A 7,628-nucleotide genomic window follows, 5' to 3' on the forward strand; every position below is an offset into this window, starting at 1 on the left:
GGGAAAAAGAAAAAAGAGCCTGAGAACATTCTGTACTTGCCACAAAGGCAAGAAAACTCCTTTGACTGGTACATTCCTCCAGCCACTGAAAAAACAGTTAGGAGATAACAAGTATGGCAGGCAACGCCCTTAAAATCCACACTGCCTTGCCTGATGCATTCAAGCTGAAAGCTTATTTAGCTTTAATAATTCTAGAAACTGATGTTCTCCATGAACACAACCAGCCACTGCAGTGAATCTCCACTTTTCTCCATCCTAGACAGTTCAGAGGGTAGGATACTTGCACAGCAAACACACCTGCTTATGTTTGGCCACAAGGACATGACACTGCTCATCAGTTACTTTACAGACAGCACATCACAACCTGCCACGCATCTCAGACCCACAAGTTTGTCAAGGTTCACCACTTGGGAACCACCCCTTCCCAGCTGACCAGTCACTATCATCCAACTCAATCTATTAGAACTGCCCAGAGCAAGTGCCAGGATCCACATTTTCATCCTTTGCTCCATTTTACAGAGCTGCCAAAGCCGAACAGAAAAATGCTCAGGCAGGCTCTGTTCCTGTCCTCCCTTCTTTACAACTCCCACTGTCCCTCTATTAACAGGCTCTTACTCATTGTTTGACCCTCACACATGAAGGAGTTTTATCTGAGATCACAGTTACCAGCTGGAGAGGAAAAAAAAAGAAAAAAGAAGGAAATAGGCAAACATAGCAGATCAAATAGCCTGCATATATTTATTCACATAACTTTGTTTGCTTCACACACACACCGGCAGCTAAGAAAAAACGTTGCCATATGTCGTTCTTGTTATGTTGCAATCCCTTCAAAACTAGCAAGAAGTTAAACTAAATATTCCATCTTTGAAGTGAGGTCAGGATTAGACCAAGAAAGATTCAGGCCTTTCAACTGCAGCCCTGTCCACACCTTCACACCTGCAGTTGGACCATTTCATGCTCATCCTCTTTTTACAAAATAAATCCAGTGCTTCCCCACAGACACACACTCAGTGACAGAGGGAGCTTTTGCCAGCTCCTGGTAGTGGAATTAGAAAGAATTTTGGTAGCAGTGAAGTTATTCTGGAAACCACTTCGATTGCATCCGAGACAGGATTTCTAAGAAAGCAAACAAACATTAAGCCAGTCAAAACAGTTACTCCAACACTACCTAAAATGGTAGCACAAATAGGGAAATAAAACACACTGAAAGACACAGAGAGGTAGTTATTTTTGTGTGTTCCAGCTGTAATAATAAAAACTCCTGGCAGTAAAAAGTAGAAATCCTGTGACAAAAGGATGATATTTATGGAACTGTATCCTTTGAAGGTTGACCTGAGAGTGTTTTAGCATAATCCTATTGTCGCACTGGATATACGAAAGCAGAATTCATTCATCAAAAAAGCAAGAAAAACCAAGTTTTGTCCAAGTATAAAAATCAACATTACAAGGAACAAACTCTGAAAAGCTTAAGCTATACAGCAGGAGTACACAAGTGCTTAAGTGGGTTTATTACTCCATTTATATGTAGAATTTAAGTCTGAATTTGGAGCATAACAAAGCCACAAACTGATCGCTTCTTTGGTCAACGGGATTTAATCCTTGACAAGTATTCTTTTCAGATGCATTAGAAGCAGGATACTGTGTTAGTCTCAACAGCTGTAAATGGTGCAAAATAAGCAGGCAAGAATTTAGCAATGTACAGTTTGGAGGAAGCCAAAAATCCCAAAGAACACAGATGCCACAGATGTTCTGAACAAGATTAAAATTGCAGTATTGGCTCCAGACATTAGTCTTCAATGTTCTTCCAGAAGCCAAAAGTGATTCTGGTGATTTCCTGACAGCCCTTCAAGGCTTTTAAACTAACAATGCACATTTATTTAAATATTATGCAAAATTCTGTAAAAAAAGAAAATGCATCTATTAATGTAGACTGGACCCAAGCAGAGGTCTCATTTTAAGGAATTCATTCATCAACCATGTTTTTCACACTGTCTGAAGCAGTAACAGTAACAGCTGGAAGTTTCTCTTTTTATCAGACCAAATACTATAATTTTGCTAAGAAACTGCCTGATGATGCCAGGGCTGGATAGAGCAGCTCTCATTTCTGCTCAGTATTTGGTAGGTTACACAGAGACAACTCACTGGTAGACATGACATTCAATACTTGCCAGAGACAAAAGTGAAGAGAAGGAATGCCAAAAATAATCCCTACATCTCTAAAGTTTTAAAGAGGAGCCTCTCACTTCTGACATACCCTCCCAAATGAGACTGTGATTCACTGATGGAAGAGTTTAAAAGACACCTCAGCTGTTTTGCACATGGCTGCTGCACTTTGTATTTGCACAAATGAACTGCCAGGGACTTCAACTGCTGTCCCACAAAAAAGCAACCAGCAAGGGAGAAGGCAATAAAGCACATTTCAAAGCCCTCCCTTCCCCTCCTACAGCCAATCTCTAGCTGAAATAATTTGAAGATATGAATGAATAGGTGAGACTTGTCTATGCTGCAAAGAGCTTCTTGGTAACCAATACCCAAACTGCTGGTATTTTGTTAGTATTTTGTCATAACCATTCCTCTTCTTCTTTAGCAGAACAGTTTAATGGCAAAAAATCTGACACCTTACACTGATATGTGCAAACACATACATATGGACTTCTTCCTGAAAGAGTGACCTTGGCTAGGGCTTGATATAAAACATTATGAATGTTTTAATTTTAACAGCCCTGACATTCAGACTTGTCTATGCTCAAGATGTACACAAAAGCAAAGGTTGCTGCTTTTAAAGACAATGCAATCTGCATGTGCCTCACCAGAAGAACTGGAGTGAAATGAATCTATGTGACATTGTTGAACTGGTTCCTAACCAACAGTTTAAGTCTGAAGGCCCATCTAACTTCCACATACCACAAAAGGTATATCCCAGTTGGTCTTTGCCAAAGGTCAGCTCTGGTTGAAACACAATCCACAGCACTGCACTTGATTATGGTTGAACTGTTGTTGCTGTGTAATTTGCAGAACCTGCAAATCACAGCTACCTTAGATGAAGGAAGCAGCTCCCAACAGTGCTGAAAAATACACCAGTAAAATAAATCAAGTAGTTTAAAGAAGGAGAACCCAACATCAAGAAGTGTCTTTTCTAGACTTATATCTGCTGCTCCTTATCTGCTCAGCATCACTGGGCATCAGCCACCATCTGCACTGACTTCTTCCCTGCTTTGAAGACCATTGCTCAAGTCCTTCTGGAAAGCTTCACACAATTCCCAGCAAAACCCTCTTGACCACTCCACGTTTCTGACCCTCTTCCAACACTCAGACAGCTCTTTTTTGTTGATTAATAGCAGCATTTACCTCTCTGTACAGACTTATCTTCATCACAGCAAGACTTTTTCATGATGGATCATTCCTTGTGTACCTCAAAAATCTAGGGCTGCTGGAATCCTCTTCCCTGTATTTGTTTCTCTGTCTAGTGGAATATTCAAATAAACTTTAACACTCCAAGTCTCTCCTCTCCAAACCTGGCACAACAATCTTCTACAAGTTGTGAAAGCAAAGCTGGAAGCAACTGTTACAGCAGTAACAGCCACATTGACCTGCTTCAGTTCCATCACCTGCTCTTGTCAGCTGCTCTCTTGGCTACAACTCTACCCCTCTGTACAGGAAATTAGAACTACAGCCAGAGTTATATCAGAACAGTCTGAGGGGGTGGTTATATTAACTGCTATGGTTATGTTAACTACTATCACACCCCATTATTAAGCTACAGCTTGTGACAGGGTCCTGATCCCTCAGCCTTGAGATAAAAGATTTATGCTTAATTTTGAGGCAGTTTTAAGTCTAATTCAGACAATTAAATTAGATCACATCTTGAGTTTTAAAGTATTTTGGATAGCATTTGGAAAAAAGCCCTCAGCTGATACAGCCCAAGAAAAAGAGAGGAGGGGTTATTAAAAACCAGCACAAAAATAAAGCTGGTTCCACCAGTGGACTTTGTCAAATGGAACAATTGTAAAAAGATACAATGAAATCCTAAAGGAGTAAGAGAGAATATTCATTTGCCATCCTTTTGCCAACAGACGAATTAAGTATTGAAAGCAAATTAAATAAAAAATATTTGCATATTACTGAAACCTCTCATGTATATCAGTATGAAGCCTGCTACTTCAAGAGTCTCAAAATTAGCTAAACAAGAATTAAATGAAAGGCTGTGTCTTCAGTTTCAGTCCTGCCTCATATGTTCCTGGGACAATTATTACAGTTATAAGTGTTTATTTTTAATAAATAGGTATTTATATATTAGAATTATTTCAGCTGGAAGGGACCTACAACAATCATTTAGTTCAAATGTCTGAACACTTCAGGGCTAAAAACATTCTTTTCTTCTGGGTAGCAGTACAAGCTTAGGTACTATATATATATACACACACACACACACACACACACACACACACACTTTCTGTACTTTATATATAAAATATAAAATAATTCAACTATTTTTGTTTACTCAAGACATGGGTATGCCACTACCAAGAAAAGAGCTGCACTAAAAGGGAAGGCTCTGGCAGCAGCTGGTTAAAGGGTGAGGTCACATTCTCATCCTCATGCAGTTGTTTAATCTTCTGGTCACCACCCTCAGGAAACTGGAACAGCCCAAAATTCAAGATTTTTTAGCAAAGCTGGTTGTCTGCTCCCTGCTTCAGGCCACCACAGGTCAGACAAGCAGCAGGACAAAGACCATGACAACACTGGACAGTTGGCAGGATGGGTAAGGTCACTTTTTAGCAAAGCCAGCTGTTAGATGGGCTGTCCTGTAAGGGCAAGTACTCCCTGGGTCACCAAGCCCATGGGAAGCAGTTTTTAAACAGGGTTTTGTTTGTGTTTGTGAAGAGCACTGGGACAATGGGAAGTGCTCATCATACAGATGTTTCTGCTTTTGAAAATACAAAGGAAGAGCAGGAAGGTGGAGAGAAAAACAATAGCTGGTGGGAACAACACAGAGGAAGGAAGAAGTGTACCACAGGAAAACAAAGGTTATTTTAGCAAAAGAGATACACAAGCCATGGAAAGGCTACAAGGTAGACTAAGGCAAATAAATATAAGAAGCAAATGTTTCTCATTTGTCCCATTCTGTAACTTTGGCCCCAAAAGATACCCCTAGACCAGTTAGCATGCAGGGTCCTCAGTGCTGCCTTTCATCCCAGCCTGACAGAGCAGGGGAGGCAGAATTCTTCAGCTTATGTGAAGCCCACAGCCAAGTGGCAAGACCACTACACTTTTTGTATTATTTTCTTTTCAAACAGACTTGCACAGAAGCTGAAACTCATCAGAACTGTTTCTAGTAGTACTTCTGCATTCACCCCCCAGAAATTCCACCCATGACAATGAAGGTCTTGATGATTCCCTTTTTACAAAGGCTCTGTAGAATGAGCACTAATGAACACATTTTACTGGCAACCAGGAAAGGAAAAATTGCATTCAGATTATTCTTAGAATTGTTTATAATGGTGTAATTATATCCTTTTTGGTGCCTTTTTTCTTTTTAGCTACAGCCGAGGGTACCAAGACAGTCACAGACCCCACAGGTCTCCTTAAAACCCTCACAGAGATTTAAAAAAAGCCTGGTGTGAGTCCCCACTTGTACAAGCTGCTACAGTTGTGAGCACCTTCAGTTCTGTGGGGATGGATGCCTGTGCTCTTCCAGAGGCTTCCCACGGACACCAGGCATGAGTTAATCACAACTGACAAAGACAGCTCAGCTTCAGCTGCACTGCTTTTGATACATGCCAAGTAGTCTGATAGTATCCCACAGAGTCAGGATCAAAACCTGTCACCTGATTTACATTTCCCAGCACGACACTGCACTTGTTTTAAGTTTCTGTTGCTCTGTTACGTGGGCAGGTAAAAGAAATGTTATGATACAGGCTTCCTACTTATTTTAAAGAGTCTGCAGAGGAAGGGAACCACTTTATGTTTCCTAACAAAAGTTAAAAAGTTGAAGAAATTTGTTCCACCTTTAGACTGACTGCACTACTGCCCAGTTTAAAAAGCAGTCAAAAAGACATTAGCATTTCAGACTAAAAATAGCTGCCAAGAAACGCACATTTCTTCAAAAAATCATGTGCTGAAGAGTGCTCGCGTTTTTTTACACACATAAAAAGGCAAATACTACTGCTTAGTCAGTAAGCTGATAATTCCATCACAACAAACAAGGACAGCCCTAAAAAAATCTCTAAATACATCTGGAATACTGTTTTACTCTGCCTGCTGGCAAGCAAATTTGCTAATGCTTTAACAAAGAAATGAACTGGTAGTTATTGCTATGTTCCCAGTACATATATTCTAGTGCTATTCTTTTTTCTTTAAAATTTAATGGGGAAATAATTTTCAATAAATTATTTTAATTATTCCAGTCCTTATTTCCCATCTTTCCAGAAGTGCTAAGATGTCTCAGAATTAACTTGCCAGCATGCACTAATTAACCTCACCCTCTTAATGGGTCTTTAGCCATACATGTTTATGCTGAATAAAACCCCAACTATCTGCATTTCTCTGACTTAAGAAAGTTTGAGACCTGATCTTGAAAAATGTGCCAATTTTAGAAAAGGACATATAAAGCTAAGATTAGAAATGGCTTCCATGCCATGCATGATCACTGTTACTCATAAGACTTTGGCATTTTCACTATCACCGAACTGGAAAAGAACACGTAGAGTTTATAGATGTTTATGACATAGACCAGAAAAGCTCTGCAAGATGAGTTACATGTTTAATATCTAAAAATCAGAGGTAGGAAACACTCAGGTGACATAGGGACCCTCTGACTGCCCTCAACTGTGGCAACACTGGCCAATACCTGTCTGTGCTTGACCTGTAACTAACACAGTTTCACCACCTGAATGAACTTTTAAGTACACACAAACTGAAAGAAAAAAAAAGTGACACATGTCACTAGGAGTACTCAGAAGAAGGAATTCCAGGTCCAGTTGCTGAGCTGCTATCAGATTAGGAATGCAATGAAGGCACAACTCCCTCCAGCAGGTAAATATCACCAGCATTTCTTGACGTGGCATTTCACAAGCTCCAGGAAGTACCAACGGCCGAGTTGTTTAAAAATCCAGCACTCTGTAATACTAGCTATGGATCAGGGACATTGCAAACAAGCCACAGGCCAGGAAACTGACCTATTTCTCTGGATACATCTCTGCAGCCTGCCCAAGTCAACCCCAGGGCAGGCTGCTGTCACCTCTCCACAGATAGCCTGCAGCTGTGTAGTCAACCAGATCAGCTCACTGATTTGTTTGGTGCTTTTTAAAAATTATTATTATTTAAGCTGTCACACGGTTATGAGAGTCAGCCAGGAGAAGAGAGAGCTGGTAGTTAACTTGCCCTGCAACGACCACAAAGTTGCACTCACTCTTGAGGAGCCTACATCAGGAAGCAAACCAGGCATTCCCCGAGTTCTCTCTTCTCCACTTCCCTCCCCTTCCAATACCTTGGAAGCAAATCCACCATGGCAGCATGAAACCAAACTTCCTGAAATAATACCAGAGAGTCTCCTCATGAAAGACCCTCCTCACTGCAACACACTAGAGGTGATCTTCGGCTTTCCATGAACTACATCTCGTGGGCAG

The sequence above is a fragment of the Chaetura pelagica genome, unplaced genomic scaffold, assembly GCF_000747805.2.
Source record: "Chaetura pelagica isolate M959 unplaced genomic scaffold, ChaPel_1.0 scaffold274, whole genome shotgun sequence".
NCBI classification, from domain to species: domain Eukaryota; kingdom Metazoa; phylum Chordata; class Aves; order Apodiformes; family Apodidae; genus Chaetura; species Chaetura pelagica.